Source organism: Passer domesticus, chromosome 21, assembly GCF_036417665.1.
Source record: "Passer domesticus isolate bPasDom1 chromosome 21, bPasDom1.hap1, whole genome shotgun sequence".
Classification (NCBI taxonomy): domain Eukaryota; kingdom Metazoa; phylum Chordata; class Aves; order Passeriformes; family Passeridae; genus Passer; species Passer domesticus.
Window position 1 is genome coordinate 6057242 of NC_087494.1, and position 21722 is coordinate 6078963.

General features: G+C 53.0%; 1 protein-coding gene and 2 long non-coding RNA genes across 6 annotated transcripts in view; 2 read left to right on the top strand and 1 right to left on the bottom strand.

The window, feature by feature from the left end:
• Positions 1-21722, top strand: part of LOC135284809 (ubiquitin carboxyl-terminal hydrolase 42-like) — a 162950-nt gene that overhangs the window by 94561 nt on the left and 46667 nt on the right. The gene's annotated exons all lie outside the window — the stretch shown is intronic.
• On the bottom strand, positions 161-3928 carry LOC135284718 (uncharacterized). Its single transcript, XR_010349917.1, has 2 exons — positions 3499-3928; positions 161-3388 (listed from the first exon to the last, which is right to left on the bottom strand). It is a non-coding gene; the product is annotated as an uncharacterized LOC135284718 (long non-coding RNA).
• The window catches only part of LOC135284844 (uncharacterized), a 62198-nt gene continuing 44534 nt past the window's right edge, over positions 4059-21722 (top strand). The window contains exons 1-4 of one of the 4 annotated variants that reach the window (XR_010349960.1): positions 4059-4206; positions 4322-4493; positions 5086-5208; positions 6834-7023. This is a non-coding gene — a long non-coding RNA (uncharacterized LOC135284844). Of the gene's footprint in view, positions 4207-4321; positions 4494-4810; positions 5052-5085; positions 5209-6833; positions 7024-21722 lie in introns of those variants that run through there. The other 3 variants (XR_010349962.1, XR_010349961.1, XR_010349963.1) reach the window with 3 other exon arrangements.

The following is a 21722-nucleotide window of genomic DNA, read 5'->3' on the forward strand; positions in this document are numbered from 1 at the left end:
CAGGTGGGACTTGGGCTCATTTGGTCACTCAGGAGCTGGGCTGGGGCTCCAGAGGTGGCTGTGGAGCATTGCCTGTGCTGTGCCAGGGACTGGCAGCCACAGCTGGGCTGGGATAGAGGCACTGGGGGGATTGGGGTTCCAGGGCAGGGCAGCGCTGGGGTTCTGGGGCAGGGCAAGGCAGGACCTGCTTCTTCCTCCCCCACACACAAGATGTTTCCAGCCAACAATCTCCTCCAGCCTGTCACAACAGGGAATGTTGGAGGTGAAACTTCAGTTTTGGCAATGATCACCTGGCCAAGAGGGACAGTTCTTTTCCACAGGATTGAAAACCACCTTTTCCATAGGATTTGTTACTCATTTCTGGTTTGATTGCCTGGGTTTGGTTTGGTATGGTATGGTTTTGTTGTTGGATTGTTTTCTCGGTGTGCCTGAAGTGTTCAGTCAGGAGCAGAGTGACTCTTGCCGAGGAATTTTTGTGGTGCTGTCACTTAATATCAAATATGTTTTTTGCTGATATCTTTCCTGGGATTTTTTCAGTGTTCTCAAGCCCTCGTTTGTAAGAGGATGAAGGAGCCCTGCCCAGGCTCTGGCCCTGGGGGATACAGGGACGCTGCCGGGGGTCCCTGTCCCCCTGTCCCACCCCCCAGGGCCTCGGCCCCCCGTCCCCGTGTCAGGCTCTGGGGTCGATCTCGTGGAACATCCTCTGGGGGAGGCTGCGGCGCTGGGGGTGGGGAGACAGGGGTCTATTGAGAGTCTCTTGTATCATGTGGTGGAAACCCAGAAAAATAATGGTCAGGAGAAGCAGGGTTTATTGAGAACATTCCTGCATAGCAGACAAGATATAGCCTTGTGCAAATGACTCCATGCAGCATTCACATATTTAATTCCTTCTTTTCCTCTTCCAGGGGAAGCAGAGTTGCTTTATTTACTCCAAGCAATATTTTCTCCCTCCTCCCTGGCAAAGAACAAGCTCCCATCCTGACAAGTGCTCACAGGTTTACTTAAGGCTCATCACACCCATGCTCAAGAGAGTGGATCAGCTTAATTTATCACTTGTTCCAATGATTAACTTGCCCAGCTGCCAGGTTCAAGAGCCCCAGAGTGCTGCCTTAGGTTGTACAGGATCACAGAAGGAAAAGCTCCATGGAATTAAGCTGCTGCCACACTGGCCCTCTTTGCCTGTCAGACACATTCAGCTGCTCTTGCTCTGCCCTGTGAAAATCCCCCATAAAATACAAGTGAAAATCCCTCCTCACCTGTGAGAAAACACAGCTGGGTTCTGCTCAGGGCATTTCAAATTACGTGGGGTAGTTGTGACCTCCCCTTGCAAAGGCAGCATTTCAGGAAAACCAAAAGTTTCTTTTCAGGGACTCATCAGACTCAGGACACCTTCCGCTAATAAGGTTGCTCCAAGCCCCATCCAACCTGGCCCTGAACACTTCCAAGGGTGACACAACCACATCTTCTCTGGAACCTGTTTTGCTCCTCCCAGCTCTAAAATCGGACCAAACTTAGCAGCCTCAGAGATAGATTTCTATTCAATAGCTGCATTTTTCTAGGAAAGAAATATGGCAAACCTTGTTTGCATCTGACTTGGCAAAATCAACACAAGCTCTGAAGAAAGGGCTGCGGCCCACTTTTCTTCCTTTTCCCCATTTGGTGGAAGATTTTCATTCTGTTGTTGTTTGGAGCAGTATTTTAATCGATCTGGCTGAGGATGCTGAAAATAGTACAGCAAGTTACTTGTGTGAGGGGTGGAAAACTGAGCTCCTGCACATCCAGTGTTTCTGTTGTTGGAAGTCTTCAATCCCACCTCTCGCTGGGATGAAATAGGTGCTACTCATCCAATTTCTAAAGTATCACGCATCGAGCTGACACTACTTGAAGACTTAAAAATAAGCACAAATTTAAACAAACCTCTGATCCCTTCCATTTCCTCTGTTCCACAGTTGATGACAGAAGACAGGAGAGAAAGATTGTTTTGGGAACAATGTTTTCAGGACTCTAAAAAGAATATCAAACCTGCTCTGCCACACTCTCAGCTGTTACAGCCCCAAAAAGCACCGGCTGTCTTTGCTCACAGAGTCACAGTTGTGATGGGATTTCTACCACACCACAGGACCGCCAATTTTTGTTTTTTTTTTTTCCTGGGAATAACTACAGCACTTCTGGGTAGCAAGGCAGACATGTGCCTCTTCTAATGGCCCTTGAAAGTGGATGTGTGAAATGAGGTAGACAAAGCCAAAGGCCAGCTGAACCTGGGATCTCTGAATGGGTCTTGACATTCTTCCCAGGAAGATGAGTGGCAATCACTGTTCTGCCAGGGAAACAGCATCTGCTGGCAATGTGGTCTAGAAAATATGCTTTCTGCTCCTCTCAGAGCCAAAATTCCTACCCATTTCTCCGAAGTCCTTCTTAGATAAGGACCATGTTCAGCTGAGTGACAGTGAAGCAAAATGGCAAGCCAGGAATACATTGCCCTGCACACAACATCCTCCATTCCCATGGATGGTTTCTCACTGGCACACAGGAGGAAGGAAGGAACCCAAATGCATCATTGTACATCAAGTCAGACGTGTTGAGGGATGAACAGATCTCACAGGGATATGGAAACCTCTCCTGAAATGCAGTTCAGAGAAATCCTGAGCTGTTTTGTGCTGCTAGGCATGAAGATGCTCAGGATCTTCCACAGATGCTCAGCAGGCAGCAGGATTGTGCCTGGATGTCTCTCTGCAAATGCCAGTGGCTCAGCTGAGAACTCTGGGAATGACTGACACTGCACTGAGAGGGGCCACAGTCCTGCAAGGGTCTTTCATCAGGAGCAAAGAGCAGCCTGGAGGGTGGGCAATGCTGGATCTGTACCACTGCGTGCTCATCCTTCGCCTGAATGTGGAGCTGCCCCCAAAGTTGCCATGGATCACTTTTTCTTTTTCTCCTGTTGGGTATATTTTGGAGCAGCTGTTCTATGTGGCTTCTGATGATGATCCTGTGGGAAGCAGCAATTTGTCTGCTGTGCTATTCTCACTACTAATACTAACTCCTCATTCCCTTTGGTTTTATTTGGGGGTTTTTTATCTATTTGTTTGATTGGTTTGCTGCATGGGTTTGTTTGTTTGTTTGGGTTTTTGTCTGATTTGGTTTGAGTTTTTTGTTTGCATTTTCACAACTGACTGGTGAAGTTGGCAAAGCCAAACTCAAGATAATGTAAACCAGGATCATCTTTTCAGAAATTCCTTTTGGCTGGGTGTAGCTGCATCCCCTAGGCTCAGGATCACCAGTATATTTTCAGGTTTTGCTCTGCGTATCAGCCTGCCCAGACTCCGCTTGGTGTTTCACAAATGGAGAAGACAATGGACATTGTGCCAAGCTTCCTTTCAAACAGAAAAACCTGGGGCAGCATGACAGAAAAGAAGAAAAAAAAATCACCAGTTAGAACAGAACCAGTGTCCCACCATCTTCCCATCCACTGTTATTAATTTTGTACATTTAGAGACAAACCTGGGTCTAAAGCTTGCATCTCTCAGTTCCTGATGCTATTTGCTACCCTTCAGCCTTGACTGGCCCTGATGTGACTGACTGCTGGGCAAGTGGGGCTGGGGATGCTCAGCCTGGAGAGAGGAGACACTGTGAGGCCTCACTGTGGCTCTGCAGGACTGGAAGGGTCCCGCAGGAAAGAAGGGGACAGAGTGTTCAGCAAGGCCTGTGCTGACAGGACAAGGGGGATGGCTTTCAGCTGCAGCAGGTTGATGGAAGCTGCATCTAAGGAAGCTGCTCTTTTCCACTGGGGGTGGTGGGGCACTGGCCTAGGCTGTGCACAGAGGCTGTGCATGCCCCATCCTTGGGAACAGGGCTCTGAGCAGCACGCTCTGGGGGAAGATTGCTCAGCTTGGAACAAGATTTTGTTCTTCAGGCTCCCTTCCAAGACCAACCGTTCAGGGACTCCATCATTCCATGGTCTCCACTGTCCACTTCAGATGGAGCCTGGGAACTGTGATGTCACAGCCCACGCTCCAGCTGGAACGTCCAGCGCCCAGCAAAGGGCACAACACAACCCTTGGCCGCTGTGTTGACACGCTCTGCACCTTGCTCCTGCCCTCGCCTTTCACTCTTCTTATCCCCCCGATATCCCGATCATTCCTGACAGCTCCTGAGTGCCTGGATTTCATCATCCAGCCCTGCAGGATGCTCCCATTTGTCCTGAGGAAGGTATGGTGCCATTCCATGGAGGTGGACACCCCCAACCTGCCTCCAAGGTGGGCTGGAGCTCTGTGGGGATGGAGTGGGACAGGGAGCCCACTCTGAGGTTTTGCTACCTCTGCAGGCTGTCCCAGATGGAGAGGAGGAGATGGAGGTGGATACAGAGATTGATAGAGTGGAGGACATGGAGACGGAGGGAGAAGGCACTGGAGAGAAGGAGATGGAGGTGGAGGTGGAAGAGGAGATGGAATTGGATATGGAAGAGTCCATTGAGGACATGGACATTGATTGAAAAGGTGAGGAAGAGGCCGTGATCTTGGGCTGAAGAGCAATGCCAGCAGCAGGACAGGCAGAGTGGGTCTCCTGCTGCCAGGCTGGGGCTGGGCTGGGTGCTCCCTACTCAGGGACATTGTACCCAGGGCACTGGATTCTGGTGGCCATCCACAGCCTGTCTTGTGCCTGCTTTACTCCACACAAGCTCCATGCCAGACCCAGCCAGGCTCAGTTCTGGTAGCAGAGTCCTGCTGCTGTGCCAGTGTCTGCCAGCCTGGGGGCACATGGAAGAACCCTCTGTGCCTGACTGGAGTGACCGTGGCACTTGCTTTTCTTCCAGGAACAGTGGACATCATGGAGAGAGATGCCACCCTTTTGTACATACGTTTTACACTTTGTTGTTGTCTTTAGTATATAGGTTTTAGGGCTTTTTGTCTTCTGTAAATACGTTTTGTTTTTTTTTTTTTTAGATAGGTTCTTATGTATATATGTTCTATCGACTGTTGCTGTTACAAATATTCTTACATGTAAATATGTTCTGTATTTTTGCTACTGTTCTTCTGTAATAAATAAATTTTACTTTTCACCCCCCATTTCTCTTTGCATTTGCTTCAGGGACAGGCAGCATTTTGCAAAGTTGTGCTTTCCACTTGCTCCAGGTTCCCAGGGCTGGAGGTCCCTGGCACAGCCTCCCCAGGAGTGGGGGTCCCTGTGCACAGAGCGGTCCCACTGACAGAGGTGAGCCTCTGCTTGCAGTTTCTCTGGACACACTTGGGAGCTGTAGGGGCAAAGCCCAGCGTGCCCTGGCCCATGGATCCCATGTTGGAGCAGGGCTGAGCCTGTGTGCTCCTGCAGAGCCTCAGCCATGGCTCTTCCCTGGGCAGCCCCAGGGCTAAGGAGGGTGCACTGGGCTGTGGGCAAGCCCTGCTCCTGGGCACCCTGAGGGGCTGGAGCCAGCCTGGAGGGAGCCTCAGCCCTACACGGACCAAGATTTCCTTTGGAAACCCTCTCTGTCCCCAGATTCTGCTGAGCACAACAAGAATTGATCCTCCTAGTTCAAGGTGTGAAGTTCATTGGCACAAGTTTGTCCCTTGGACTTTGTCCTGGTTTAGGGCAAGTTTGGGAGATAACCCCCAAAGGGGCTTCTCTACAAAAGCAGATTCAATTGCCCCTCCCCCCTCCAACTGGTTCGGGAGAAAATATCTCCTTGGAGAAAAAGTGGAAAGAAACCTGTTTATTAAACAATAGAACCCAAACAATATTAAACAATAAAACTTCTCACTACTCCAAAATAAAAAAAAAAGCAAACTCAGAACAGTCCCCTCCCCGGGTTGCAGCTTGGCTCACTCAGTCTTTGATCAGTCTCTCTGGTGCTGGAAATGCTGCGGCCCAGGCCCGGCCAGGGGGCCACAGGTGGAGCTGCCGGTGCTCTTCTGGGTGTTCAGTGCAGAGCAGGCTTGAACAGGTCCAAGAAAAAGGAAAAATCACAGTCCAGGGAACTTCTTTGCCTCAGCTAGCTAAAACTAACTAAAAGAAAAAAAAAAAAAAAAAAAAAGGGGGAAAAAAGGAGCTCTGTCCGGCTGTTTGTCCATCCGCAGACAACACAGTCCAGGAGCAGGAATGTGTAGGAGTGAGAGCAGTCTGAAAACAAACTGCGCGCTTCTTCCCTCCCTTCTTCATTGTCTGGAAGAGAATTTTAAAAGTGTAAAACTTATTATTCAGTATAAACAGAACAAGACGACTGGGGATAAAAGCATCATATAGTCAACCCAGGACAGCCATACAACGCTGTTTCCCTCTGAGACTGTGTCTCCACTTCTTGCATTCTTAGCGATGAACCTTGGAACGCACACTCAATTTTCTGACTACTTCTACTCCAATTAATAGCATTCCATCCCCAAAGGAAAAAGGTAACACTGTTGAGCACATTCCCTTCCTTATCTTCACATAAGGAAAGAATAAACGATGTTGCATTGACAGATTTAACACATGGACACACACACGATATTATACCAGACTTAATAAACTCTCTAAACCAGCTCCCAATCCAAATTCCAGCCACATTTAATCAATGCCAGTTAGCATACCACTCCTGAACTCTGGGACTCTAACCCACCAAGGGGACGCTCACCCCTGACCTGGGACCGTGCAGGTGGGACTCCCTGTGCCATCTGTGCAAAGCACCCATCAGACTTGAACCCACATGGTGTGAATGAGCTGTGTAGGCGGGGGCCTCTGTGTATGACAAACGAGTGAGTATTGCTTTATACCACGGGTAACAAAGGAACAGACAGAACAAATGCGAGCGGTTAGTGATAAAGAGTTTTTCCATATGACATACTTCACATCCTTGTCTGTCCCAGCATGGATCCAGGGTCTGTGGAGGCACCAGTTTCTTGCCTGTGGAATGTTCTACCTCCCCCAAGAGGAAAGTGGCAGCTGGAGGAAGAGCTTGCCAGGCTGCTCTCGATCCTTTAGCAGCAGCCCTGGCTGAGTGGAGAAGTCCCAGTCGAGCGCAAATGTGCCAAGGGAACAGCCGTGCACAGGAAGGCTCGGTGGGAAGGATGATCCAGGAACCATGGGCCTGGCAGCCTGAGCTTGCTCCTGGGAAAGGCCTTGGAGCAGATCCTCCTGAGGGCCATCCTACGGCATGTGCAGGGAACCAGGGGGTCTGCTGGAGGCTGGGAAAGCTCTGCGGAGGGACAGGGACAGATGGGGGTCCTGGCGGGGTGTTGAGGGCTCCTGTGCGGGTGTTTGGGGGGATTGGTGTTGGGGGCGTGTTGGGGAAGGAGTTGTCTGGAAGGGGAGAGGTCTAGGCTGGAATTGGAGTCACTTTGAAGACAGCATCTGTGGTTTGGTGCAACACTGGTTATGGAGGGCAGAAAGGACAGCTGTGACTATTTCTGTTCATGGTCCTGATTCTCCTGCAGGGAAGAAGAGGACTTGCATTCTTTTAGAGCTTCTATTCCTTAAGGGAATGAGGATGTTACCATCCGTTCATTGAAAACGATTTGAAAGGAAAGAATGGCCTTCTGTTCACCTCTGGGTAGTGTGATGTTTGTAAAGTGACTCCCTATGCATGACATCAAGGCACATGAGTTGCTGCTTTGAGAGGGGAAGGCAATTTCCAACTCTCATGTTCTCAGGCCATCACAATTGATTGGGGGAGTTTGCAACTTTTTTGGAACTACTTGAGTTGAGAAATGGAAAGTAAAGCTTTCCTGAAATGAGGAGTCTTTAATGCCAGATTCTTCTGTGTCATCACGGTAAAGAGGCTTTTGTGCTGCAGGAAATTACTTTAATGAGAAAACACTTCCAGCATGTAGTAAGAGCTTCTGACAGACACCAAGTGTTGCAGCAGAGCTCCAGGTGCTCCTGCCAACAGCCCCTGCAGGGAGGAGCACAGCTCCCAGTGCACGTGGGCTTTGGCTCCCTGTGGCACACAAGCCCCCCGGGGCACAGGTCTCTGGGGCAGGAGAGGGGCAGCAGCGCTGCCAGGGCTCGGGGGGTGGCAGCTCTGCTTGGGCGGGGACTCTGCCACACCTGCTGATGGCAGCGCTGCCCGGGCCCCAGGGCTCAGAGCAGCATTGGTGCCCTGGCCCACACGTTCCCTGTGCCTGTCACAGCCACGGGTTTAGGATGGCCAGCAGCCGGGACGTGTCCCAAGGAGGCCGTGCCAGCTTCCATGGAAGGCCCCGTGCCCTTGCCAGCGCGGCTGCCTCGGCAGCCCTGGGGGCTCCTTCTGCTGCCCTGAGCCCACAGAGCAGGGCAGCGTTTGCTGATGGGCTGAGCCCTTCCTAAAGATCCTGTCGGGCTGCCTTAGACACTTGGGGCCAGGGATTCCTTCCAACCGGGGCCACTTTGGGTGGGCTGGGGGCGGCCCCAGGGCAGGTGGCAGTGTGTGCAAGGTTCCTTTGTGACACGCTGCAGCACAGTCACCGTGGCATGGAATGGAGGAGTGTGTCCTTTGTGACACGTGGTGACATAGGAGCTGGTGGTGACAAGAACACTCCACAGCTTGCAGGAGCAGGCGACGGGACAGGACGGGACAGAGCGGTGCTGTGAGGAGCCCCCACACAGCGCACTCGTTCCTGTCTGACCTGGAGCTTTTCTGAGGCGTTGTTCCTGCAGCTGACCTCGAGGCCAGAGCACAGGACCTGGTGACCTGTGGCCTTCCGAGGCTTCTGTTTGGCAGTGCCCTCGAGGGCAGAGCGTGGGACTTGGTGCTCCGGAGCTTTTCCAAGGCATCTGTCCTGCTACTAGCTCCAGTCACTGACATGGAGCAGAGACCCCCAAGAGACCCTAGGATGGCCTGGGTGGAGGAGGAGGAAGAAGGCTCTGGAGCTGACCCAGGACAGGAGACAGAAGAGGTGGTGCCATTTCATCCACCACAGGAGGGTGAGTGGCAGAGTTGGGCCGTAGGACTGGAGCCTGCAGCCAGCTTGGCCCCATCCTGTGGCATATCCCATCCCATCCCATCCCGTCCCGTCCCATCCCATCCCGTCCCGTCCAGTCCCATCCCATCCCATCCCATCCCATCCCATCCCATCCCATCCCATCCCATCCCATCCCATCCCATCCCATCCCATCCCCTGGGGAAATGCCCATGGACAGGACAGAAGAGGGCCCAGGCAGACACCCCACAGTGGCCGTGCTCCATCCCCCTGGGGCATCCCGGGGCTGTCCCTGCCTGGGGAGCGCAGGGCTGGGCTGTGTTCTCTGGCCTCTCCCGCAGCCCCTCAGCTCTGGCTGTGCTCGCTCGTTGCCAGATGCAGCCGTGGAGCGCACACAAGAGCAGCAATCCAGCCGTGGCCGCTTCCGCAGAACAGCGCAGGTACCTGCAGCCATGCCCACCTGGGCTGGGCATGCTGTCCCTGCTCGGCTGAGCACTGTGTGTGGAGCACTCCATGGAACATCCCTGGCTTCTTGCCCTTCTCCTACAGCTCGTTTGCAAATTCATCAAGAGGATTCGTCAGGAAGAGACCATCACCAGGGGCGCTGCGTACAGACCATACTCGCCCATCTTCCAAAGCAAGACCAGTGCTGCCCTGCTGTATATGCTTGTAGAGGAAGATTGTTACCATCCAAAGCAAGTAAGCAGCATGTGGCCAGCGTTTCATCCTCCCAGGAACTTCTTGGCCTCCCCAGCCACACCTGCTGGTCCTTGTGAGCCTTTGAGGCCATCACAGTGTGGTGGGATGGGAAGAACATCTCTGGGGAAGCTGGGGACATTGCTCCCTCTGGCAGCTTTCCAAGTTTCCCTGTGCCTTCTCCAGGTGCCCGCCATGGTGAGGTACATCCACCAGTGGCTCCTGGCCAATGATTGCGCTGAGCACAGGCTGGACATGGCCCTGCTGGATCTCACTGAAGCACTGACAAATGACGCAGTCATGACGCTCCTGCGTGTGGCCCCGTCCTGTGACAGGTAAGGGCCCAGCTGCCCAGAGGGCTCAGGGCTCCCCAGCCCATCACCCTGCACAGCCTGGCCCAGGTGTCTGAGCAGCAGAGACTTCCAGGGCCCTCTGGCTGCTCCCTTTCCCAGCCCTGGCATGTCAGCCCCCGAGCCTGCTGCCGTGCTCCCTCCCTGCCCCTCAGGGCTCTGTCCCCACAGGGCTGGGCTGCCTGGCTGCTGCTGGCCAGGGGCAGAGGGCAGAGACAGAACTGGCAGCCAGCTCAGCTCCCAGCGGTGCTGTGTCTGACACTCCCCTGAGACAGAGCTCTAACCCTGCAGAGCTGCCGCGGCCATGTGGAAAACCATCATGGGCTCAAGCAGGACTGCGGAGCTGGCACAGCTGGTACTCCTGGATGTGCTGGGGAGCTGGCCGGAGCACAGCACGTGCACCTCCGATGGGGACAAAACGGGTGTCTTTGCCCTGGCTGTGAGTTTCTGCAAGTGGCCTTTGCTGGCCCCAAGGCTGCCTCTCCAGCAGCTCTCCATCCTCCTTCCCCCACTGCATCTCCCTGCCTCAGGCACTGGCCTGAAATCTGGCCCAGGGGCAGCTTCAGGGCCACCAGGCCCCCTGCTCCCCCTGCGTCTCTCCGGGCCTCTCCCTGCCACGCTCGGGCCCTGCCACACGGACACCTCGGCACTGAGCGCTCTCTCTGGGCCTTTGTCCTTTGCAGGCAACTCTGGTGATGTGGAAGGTCCTCCAGGTGCCCTGTATCCCCCGTATAATGAAGGTGTATTTCCCACACCTCTTTGTGCACCTGCTCTTCCAAGTGTTCTTCAGCACTCTGGATATGCCAGGAGAGGTGGATACCTTTTGGAAGGGATGCCAGGAAGAACACGGCCTTGCCACCAGCCCCAACAGGTGCTCCATCCTAGAGCTCCTGTCCCTGCCACGTGGCCTGGGAAGGAGCCAGTGCTCCCAGTGTGACCTGGGCTTTGCTCTGCACACAGGTTTGCAGTGCGGACCCTCAAGTCCCTGCTCTGCCTTCTCCGCTGTGAGGATGTGGTGGTGGCAATGGAACGCAAGGGTGCCTGGGACACGCTGCTCTGTGCTGACACCCACCACTATGCCGTGGGTCTGCTGGCCCGGTGAGACCCCCTTCTCCCCATTGCTCCAGCCACTTGTGCTCTGTGCCCAAGGTGCCCCACACAGTCCCTGTGGCTGTGGGCCAGAGGCCCTTGTCACTGAGGGATGGCCAAGCAGACTGGAAAAGGCTGGGAGAGGAGGGTGCTCTGGAGCAACCAACTCCCAAATGGCCCAGGGCCCCTTGCTGGGAGGGTGGTGAGGAAAGATGTGAACTGTGTGCGTCACTCCTGGCAGAGGTTTGCCCCACTGGCTCAGGGTCTTGTTTCCTTTTTCCTCTTGGCAGAGAAATTCGCCACTCATCCATACACTTTTGTTGTGCGATTGCATTCTACCTGCTCAGCCTGCTCAGCAAAGAGATGCCATACTGGGATTTCCCTGCCCTGGCGTTCCTTGTGGAGGTGAGCCTGAAGGCCAGCGCTGCCTCACTGAGCTGCCTCCCAGCTCTCTGCCCTCTCGTAGCCGCAGCTGCCTGGGACGGTGCCCGTGCCCTGTGCTGCTGCCTGGGCCTAGCCCTGTGCGGTTCCGGGCTCCTGCTGGCCGGGTGCCCTGTCACTGCCCTGTGCCTTTCAGGTCCTCGAGTGCCTGGACTTGAGGGAATGCAGCGACAGTGTTCTGGAGATCATGACAAAGAACCTGCGGAGCGAGGACGGGGAGAGGCGTCACTTGGCACTCCGAGGCCTCCTGGTGCTGGGCAAGAATCCCTTGATGGTGAGAAGGGGGCAGTGGCTGAAGCCCTGCCGGCAGTGTGGGGCTGGAAAATGCTGTCACTTGGGCTTGGCTGGGCTTTGGGCCCGGGGCAGCTGCTCCCAGCTCTCCTGCCTCCCGCTTCAGCTGCCCGAGTGCTTCGGGACAGGCTTTGGCCTCTAGGCCCTGCTGCAGCCGGGTGGCCTTTCACAAACGTGTGTTCCACACAGGCTGACAAAATGTGGAGCCTGACTGAAAGTCTTGTGGAGCTCCTGGAGGAAAATGATAGTGACGTGATCAGGATGACCATTCTCCTACTCAGATATTTATTCCTGGATAATGGTACCCCAATACCCAGCTCCCTCGCCCTGCAGCTGGCTGAGGCGCTCCTGCCACTCTTTGACCGCGTAAGGCTCTGTGCCCACAGCCACAGCCACTGGCTGCTGCCCAGGCACTTGGTGCCCTGTGGAGATGCAGGCCTGTGCCCTCCTGGACCCGAAGCAGCTGATGCTGAGCTCTTTTGTTCTTGCTTTCCTACAGGATGATAGCCAGGTGCAGCTGAGCTCCATGATGGTCTTTCAAGAGATGCTGGAGTTATTAATGGAAGATGGAAAACATGCCCTGAAGTCACCCGTGCACCACAGCCTGCTGCCACTCTACTTCCACTGCCATGATGACAATCAGATTGTTGCTGAGGTGAGGACTTGTGGCCGGCTGCTGTCTCCCTGGCAGGGGGATGGGCTGTCTCCTGTCCTGGCGCTTTGCAGGCTGCAGCCTCCCCCAGGCTGTGGCACTGGGATGCTCCTGTGCCCTGGGCTGTGGGGCCATCTCCACGTTTCTGCTGCTCTCCAGTGTTCTCGGGAAACGCTGCTTTGTGCAGCCAAGTTCCTGAAGAGGAGGGATATAAAAAAGCTGGTGAAGGAGGAAAAACTGTGGAAGTTCAGCAAGTGCCTGGTAAGGACGACCAAGAATCCCCAACCTCAGCCTGGAGAAGGCCCCTGAGCGCGATGCTCAGTGTGCGGGGCTGGCAGCTGTGCCCCTGCCCGCTGCTGCACCCAGAGGCGGCACGGGCTCTTCTCCAGGCTGCTGTGGGCCCAAGCCGGGTGCCCATGGAGCCCCGGCGCGGCGGGGCTGCGGGGCGGCCCCGCGGCTCCCCGGGCAGCAGCCGGCCCTCTGCCCCCTGCGGAGCCCGGCGCCAGCGGCTGCTGGCCGCGCCTCAGGGCTGTGCGGGCAGGGGAGGCCGGGGCTGGGCGCAGGGAGCGCCCGCCACAGGGGCTGAGCCCGCGCCAAGCCTTCCCTGCTGCCGCTCTCTGCAGCTGGCAGAGGACACGAGCCGAGCGGCCGAGCAGCTGCGCCGGGCCCTGCGCTACCTGGAGAGCCCCCAGGAGCCCCTGCGAGAGGCGGCCATCAGGTTCATGGGTGAGCCCCGAGGCCGGGCTCCCTCCCCGGCCCGCCGCAGCTCGGCCCCAGCCCCGCCCGCTGCCCCGGCAGCGCCATCCGGGCCCGGCGCCGTGGAGCCCCGCCTGGCCCGGGCGCTGCTGCCGCCCTCTGGCAGCCGTGCCCTTGGGCGGCAGCGTGCGGCAAGGGCCCGGGCTGAGCCCTGCCGGGCCAGCAGGGCGTGTGGCCACAGCGCCGGCAGCGCCGCTGGCAGGGAGCTGTGCCGCTGCCGCCCTGACAGGCTCTGCCTTCACAGGGATGGCCGGGCGGCACCTGAGGGGGCAGCCAGGAGAGCTCCTGATGATCTGCAGTGGTGAGTGATTGCAGCGGGCTGACAGCAGGAGTTGGCGGGTGCAGACCTGCCATCCCTGCCCCGGCTCTGGAGGGCTCTGCTCCCTGTGCAGACAAAGGCTGGTCTGGGCAGAGCACACACAGATTTCAGGGCCATGTGGACAATCCGTAGCCAGCAGCTTCAGGCTGATCTCCTTGGTCCCTGCTCCCTCCTGGCCATGGCAACAGCCGGCTGGGATGGCCCTGGCAGGGGGCTCTGCTCGCATCCCCACAGGTCCAGGTTCTGACCGTGACTCTGTTCCTTTCTCTTGCAGCCCTTGAAGAAATGGCCAGTGACATCAGCCTTGGTGTCGGAAGCCTGGCAATTGAAACATTGTGCATCGTCAGGTCAGCAGAGCGGGCTCCAATCTCCAGGTTCCAGAGGCTGCGAGATCAGCTGCGCAGGGTGTGGAAGGCTCGGCCGCGTCTCTCACGTCTCCGCAGGTTGAGCTGCTGGAGCTCAGTGGAGAACTAATCTCAGAGGCTCTTTTTGCTGGGACCCCCTGAGTAATGGGGAATTTTTTTTTTCTTCTAAAATGTTCTCCTTTTTGTTTGCTTTTACTTTATAAATATAGAATGCGTTATAATACACAGGCTCCAGGATGTTTCTTTTGCTGCTGTGCATCCACAGGGCATAGATGAGGAGGGGGAAAATGGTGCTTGCACTCAGCCAGCTGCCCAGGCGTGCAGTGCTGCAGGGACAATGGCCAGAAGCCCCTTGGCCTGTGGTGGTTCTGCTGAAGCCTTTTTGCTGCCGACAGAGCGGGTGGGCAGGGCCGGAGCTGCAGGGATCCCTGCTGGAGCGGTGCCTGGAGATGGCCACAAGGCCTGTGGCAGGCAGGAAGCGCCATCCGTGTCCTCCTGGCCGTGTGCTGCTGGCTGCATTGCTGAGGGCTCCCAGGTGCCTCTGGCTGGGGCTCCTCTGGAGCTCCTGTGGGGCTGCGGCGCTGCTGCCGGGCAGGTTGGCTGGGCTGGGGGAGAGCCTGAGGGGCTGGGGCACTGGGAAGCCCTGAGCAATTGGGTGTCAGAGGCCATGAGCAGCCCCCTGGCAGCTGTCTTGTTCCTGACAGCCGGCTGCTCTGGCACTTCCTCAGTGGGCGTTTGGAGGGAACCCCTGGCATCAGGTGTGGAACCCTGGTCCCGGCCTTTCAGGGCTGTGAGGCCAGGAGTTGTGGGGCTGGGCGTGTGCCCTCCCTGTGCTCGAGACTGGAGCCCGCGGCCCCTCAGCCTTAGGCGCTGAGCTCCAGTGCCTGCTTGCCGAGTCTTGTTCCTGTTGCCATGGGGGAGGCCGAGCTCTCTGGGTTTAGGCAGGATTGAGCCAGAAGAGCAGCAGCTCTGAGCTCTGAGCACAGAGGGGCTGAAGAAAGGCAAATAGAACAATTTTGGTGCCGACACCCGGGAAGGCTCTCCAAGTCCTGGGGAGATGGCTAGCCCTCGGGAAAGGAGCTCCCCACCACGAGACTTTTAAGTGGTCCTGAGACTAGACCAGTCTCCCTTGGAAAAGAGAGCCTTAATTCCAACAACGCATAAGCAAATTAGTTATTATGAGCGCGCAAATGAGGCTCCTATCAGAGTGGCGGCTTAGAGGAGAAAGGGAGTACCCATATAAAACTTCTTTGTGCACCAAGACCCTCGTGAGGAAAGGAGGCTGTGAGTATCACGAGGTTTTGGGTCTGGGGGGCTGCTGTGTGCATGTGTGAGTGTGTGTGGAGTATCTGAGACGGGGGCTGGGCAGCCTTGGACCCCCAAAGTGAGTGGGAGCTGCCGGTACCGCGTTTCCGAGATCTCCGCCAGGAGACCGGCCGAGAAAGGAAGAAAGCAAGAAGTGAACAAGGGAGGCCCCTGGGAGGGCTTGACCAAGGAAGGAAGGGAGTCCCTGGTCCAAGAACCTGTGGGAAGGTCCTTGAGCAGCAGAGAGTGACTCAGTAAGGAGACTAAGAAGAAGAGTGATTGAATTAGTTCAATTTCCTTTGAAGAGTTGATAGCTAGAGGTTTAGTATGTGATTAAATAGTGAGAAGAGGTAACCAGAAAAGTGTAAAATAAATGAAGAAAGGAAGGTAGAAATAGATTGAGAAAGAAGGAGAACATTAAAAAAGAGAAGTGGAAATAGATTGAGAAAGAGAGAAAAATAAATAGGTGTAGAACAAGTAGTTTGAGAAGGTAGTGTGACAGAGGAATAAGTGAGGCAGTGGAACCACGGGGTGAGTGTGAGAAACCAAGATTCTCCTGCTACTGGAGTTTGGTGCCGCAAGGGATAAGTCAGGGAAAAAGTAAGTGCCTAAACCCAGGGGCTGCGGATTGTGTGAAAAATTCGCAGGAATTTGGAGGATCTGAGGACAGTGAAGGAAATTCTCAAGAAGAGAGCATTCCTCAAGACAGCCTGCTGGGGATGATGATACAGTTTTAAGATGAATGAGAATCCCAAAGGGGAAAAAGTAAGCAGAAAATGATTAAGTATTGTATGTTTGAATAGACAAAGGAAATGATCCAGAAAAATAATTTCTATTGGCCTAAGTTTGGATCATTTGAGGATTGGATTTGCCAGGCTCTAAATATATATGTGAATTCCTGTTGAGAACTTTGTAACAAGCTAGCTCCCAGCTAAAGCTCACAGTGAGATTAATTTGACCAAGATACAGAATGAAGGGAGTTGCTATCCCAATTAAGCTGCGTCCTTGGCCCACGGATGAAGTAATGCACAAGCACAGGTGGTGGACCGGCATAGCCTGGGAAAGTGGAATAGTTATACTAAAACAGCACGTAGTTAGCTGATAGCTAGTTAGCCAATGGTGAGCTGGGATTTTGCACTATGCATGAGCTAATTAAAAGGTGTATAATAATCGGTGATTCAGGAATAAAGACGAGACTTGTCGATCATCATATGGTGAGCAAGTCTTCCTTCTCCATCAAATGGCTGACCCCGACGTCGACCGTAAGACGACTACGGACGGACACGGCTGCCACGGATGGGGAAGTAGGAGTGGGTCTCTCTGAAGCAAGCGGGGGGACGGCAAATGACCACTGTGGGGTCGCGGCCCTGAGAGCTGTATAGACAGTCTCAGCCTACGTGCTGCCGAAGTCTGGAGCCTTGCAACAGCGCTGATTAAAAATGGAAAGGCAAGCAGCATATGATTTATTTATTTGCTTTTAAAAAAGCAGCAGATTAAGGACATAGACTGGCAGAAAGAGCTCCCGCAGTTGTTAGCTTGCGGGTGTGCACAAGGCGTTTCTCAAGATCCTTGTAAAGTACGTGAGTTAACAGAGTGGCGTAAGTTCGGGACTAGGAGGGCGGTTACGCGCGCCGCGGGAGAGCCCGGGGCAGACGCGGCGGCGAAAACGCGTATGGTAGCGGCGGTGCCAGCGGTGCGGCGGCGCAGCGGGCCGAGCGCTGCGGCGGCGGCATGCTCGGTGCCGGCGGCGCTCCCGGCGCTGCGGCGGCGGAGCGGACCGAGCGCTGCGGAGGTGGCGTGCTTGGTGCCGGCGGCGGTTACGCGCACCGCGGGTCCAGTGACGCGCACGGTGACAAAAACTCGCACGGCAGCTGTCCGTGGGGAAAGCGCACAGATCGCGAGGGGGTTGCCGGCCAGGGCCAAGCCAGCCAAGGCGAGACGCGGGGGCCGAATACGCGGCAGCGATAAGCGCAGTGCCGGTGCTAGCGGCGGCGGACGCGCACCAGTAACGCGAAACCCGAAAGCTGGAGCTGGGAGGGCTTTTTCACTTTTTGCAAACGCACAAAAGCACCAGCGGTGTGGGACACGCTCCCGCTGGCTGCGGGTGTTGGCGCAGAGCCAGGGGGAACCAGCCCGAGCGGAGATCCAGGCGGAGCGGAGCCCAAAGGAGATCACGGCTGCGCGAGTCCGAGCGAGGGCGTTCCTTTCCGCACCCCCGGGATAGCGCAGACTGAGGCTGTGCAAGCAGGCGGAGACCGGCGCGAGCAGACATTCATCAAAACACCGCCCTGTCACAGCTGCCTGGCAACCACAGCAGCCAGCCCATCGCAGCAATTCAAACAAGTGTCTGAGAAAAAACAGGGCAGGAATTTCCTTCAAGATCAGGATAGAAAACTTCTGAAACTTCACACAGTGCATCATACAGCAGATGTTATACAAGGCATTTCACCCAACTGTTCCACAGACTTTACAATTAGTTTACCAGTTTTTTTTTGTAAATGTGTTTGCTTTTAAAAGTGATTGAGTATTTGGGTTTGATGGCTTTAAGTTTGATGACTTCATTGCCTTTCCCTTACCTGAGGCAGGAGCAACCTTTTAGGGGGGCAGAGTCTAAGTAAACTTCCTAGTTTCTGTTTGGACAACATGTGAGAAGATTTAAACTGTAATATTTCTGTATACTATGGGTTTTATAGTCTTTGCTCTCTTCTATTCATTAAGAGATGGCATTAGATAAATGGATGTAAATGTGCTAATTATTTTGTACTGTCCTTATTTTAAGTGAAATTATTTGTGTTTAAGATTATCTGTCATCTTTCTCAGTTTTGTTTTAAAATATTTATCCAAGATTCAAGGTTTTAAGAATTGTTGATGTTGAGTTTATAATCTTTGTTATTTTTAGTTTTTGTAAGTAATGCTGATAGATAGTGATTGTTGTTAATACTAGATGAATACTTTGGGAAAGTTGTTTTAACCCCTTCAAGCACCTTAAGAAGTTTTCAGATTTTTGTGATAAAAATTATTATTAAGGTATTGTTGTAGTATTTACAGCTAGCTTTCATGTGTTTTTCTGATTTTTTTTGTGTGATCACCTGCACGACACGCATCTCTTCAGGATCCTGTCTTTTTATTTCCTAACTATTTGGATATTTCTGAGGGTTTTTATCCAGGTTGCCAGTTTTGTGGTTCTTTTGATTATTGTTGCAGGGGTACTCCAGCGGAGAATTCGGGAGGTTTGCTGTGTTTGGAAGGTCTTTGTCTTGGCAGAGGCTTCAGAAGGATTCAATTATTTGCTGGTTTGATTGGTTTGTGGCCCTAGGGTTTCTTGTTTATAACAGTTGTTTTTAAAAGTCCAGTTTAGAAAGTATGTTAAGTGACACTCACCAATTAGAGTTTGGGCTCTGGCCAAGTTCTAACTCTATTTGGATGGAGTGACTGACAATCAACCCAGATGTTTTCTGCATCAAAAAGTATTCAAGTCCTTTTGACTTGGCAATTTGACCATCTATGATAGCTGAGCCATTTTCAGAGGTGATTTGGAGAAACATGAATCCGGACATGATTTCTCCAATTCTCTGTCATTTTAAGGTTTATCAGCTGTCGCAGACTCTGGGATAAGAGTTCAGTGTTGTAGTGTTTAGTAATTTTCTGATCTTGTATGTGTTGTTGATTGTGCGTATTATCTAAATTAATTCCTAATTACTCTTATCATTACTCTTATCTTAACATTTCTTTATGTAACATTACAAAATGAAACCAGGACCCATTTTTCACCTCCAGGATTTTGAGAAGATTCTTCAGTCCTGCAGGGATGTGGGATTTGTTTCTATTTTAACAGGTGCCCTGTCTCAGCTTGAAAAGAAAACGGGGGAGCTCAGGGTATTGGAGTGGCTCTCTCCACCGCTACAGCAACAGAGAACTGTGAGACTGAAAATTGAAATGATTGCATCCCTCATAAAGAAAGGACACTTTAGGGCAATCCAAGTTACAGGAGCAGAGCCTTCCACAATACGATTGCCCATCAAAAAGGACACGCTTGACTGGTATTTGGTAAACTCTGGGGAGCTCCAGGAAGCCCTTTTAGGAGCTGGAGCTGTCGTGGAGACTGGGAAACTGCATCCTAGTCCCCTCCAGTGGATGACAGAATGGGACTGGATAACAAAGCCCATTCGGAGTCTGTCACCATTAAGGGGGGCTATCACGGCCTTTACGGACGCTGGTAAAAAGTCTGAGAGAGCAGCCGTGACATGGAAACAGTAAGGACAGTAGCGACAACATTTGTTAGATGCAGATGCTAGGGACAGTCTACAGACATTGGAACTTTTAGCTGTAGTATAGGCAATGATGAATTTAAAAGGTCCTTTGAATATTGTGACTGACTCCCTTTATGTAGCAGGAGTAGCTGCCAGGGTACTATACTGGGGGAAGGGATATCTTTGTGTTTCTCCCACAGGACTCTTGTGGATCCCCGCGAAGTGGACTCGAGCTGTACCAGATGCTGAGGACCGTCGTGGCCTTGTCACCGGAGGACAAAGAGAGGGTGCATAACAAACTGACCCTGATATTGCGACCCTATTTGCAGCGCCTTAAGCCCTACTCTAACGACGCGCGACGTACCTGCGTTCATCTTCCTGACGATTGGATCGAGTGGTGTCAGGACCTTACGGTAGAAGTAAAAGCTCCTCAATCACAGCCATGCCTGGACTGTGGGGACAATAAATGCGCTGCATGGATCGCGCTAGACTGTGGAGGCTGTAATAAGGTGTTTTGGTTGGAGCAATCGACCGTTCGGCAAAACTGGTGCCCAAGCTGCCGATTCTCCTGGAACTTGCAGAACTTGTGGCAGCGAGCACTAAGGGATTTTACAGGGCTTGATTTGGGAGGATCGTTAGGCTTATATGAAGCCCCGGAGCAAATTATTTTGGCATATGTTACTTGGCAACTTAAGACCTTGTGTGAGCGAGCTGAAACAGGTAGTAGGAGCCACACTTTTACCTGGAGGGGCAGTGAATAAGGCCATGAATTTGGCCAAGCAATTAGGCTGCTAGGCCAAAGACGAACTGAACGCCACCTCCCAGGTATTAGACATGTTGTCCCAAGATGTGCAAAGTGTAAATCACGCAGTATTGTAAAATAGAGCAGTAGTCGATTTCTTGTTATTAGCTCAAGGCCATGGTTGTGAAGAATTTGAGAATATGTGTTGTATGAATTTATCAGATCATTCTGTATCAATATGCTATAGAGATATTGTGTGATAGTATTGCTAATGCTTGTATTACCATGCTTGCTTAATTGCATACAAAGAATAGTGAGTCAGATGATGGAAAGGGCTTGGAAAACAACACTTCTAGCCCAAAAAGAAAACGGGGGAAATGTTGAGAACTTTGTAACAAGCTAGCTCCCAGCTAAAGCTCACAGTGAGATTAATTTGACCAAGATACAGAATGAAGGGAGTTGCTATCCCAATTAAGCTGCGTCCTTGGCCCACGGATGAAGTAATGCACAAGCACAGGTGGTGGACCGGCATAGCCTGGGAAAGTGGAATAGTTATACTAAAACAGCACGTAGTTAGCTGATAGCTAGTTAGCCAATGGTGAGCTGGGATTTTGCACTATGCATGAGCTAATTAAAAGGTGTATAATAATCGGTGATTCAGGAATAAAGACGAGACTTGTCGATCATCATATGGTGAGCAAGTCTTCCTTCTCCATCAAATTCCAAAGAGCCTGTTAATCAGGAAGAGAGTGAGTATGCTGCCTTACAGATCCCTGAGGGGAGAAGTGGGTTTGTTGTTCAGAAGCAAGAAGGTAAGGGTTACCCGTTGTATCCTTTATTAAGCAAAGAGCAAGCGGTCAAAAGGAACAGGCAGGAGCCGTGAGACCCATTGAATCATCTCCCACCCCCCTATGGACAACCTAAGCAGCTAGCTCAGCCTCAAGTCCCTGAGGGCCCCCTGTGAATCCAAAGGCACCTCTTATTCAAGAGGAACCAGTGGCACACAGCACCAGAGGCAGGGGGAGGCAAGGGGAGGAAAATGATGGAGATGAGGGGGAAGAAAGGGAAAATTGATTATTATCCACTTTGAGAGGTTCCAATGGCAAATGCAGGACAGGGACCACCTATTAATTATGTGAGTGCTCCCCTAAATACAGGGGATGTCAGGGAGTCTAAGAAGGAGATGGGCGAGCTGATAGAGAACCCTGTTGGAGTGGCAGAATAGTTGGATGAGGTTTTGGCACCAAACACATATACCTGGGTGGAGTTGCAGTCTATCCTAGGAATTTTGTTTACCAGAGAAGAAAGAGAGATGATCAGACAGGCAAGGATGTGGATTTGGGACAGAGAACATCAGGGACCAGAGCGGGGTGATCAGAAATGGCCTGTGCAGGATCCAAACTGGAATAATCAGGATGTGGGGCATAGGGAGAATATGAGTGATCTTCGGTGGATAATTATTCGAGGAATTTGGGAGGTAGTGCCCAGGGGGCAAAATATGGGAAAAGCTTTGAGTGAGCATCAAAGAAAAGATGAGTCCCCGGCAGCATGGTTAGAGAGATGAAAGGAGGACTTGCAATTATATTCAGGTATAGATGCTGA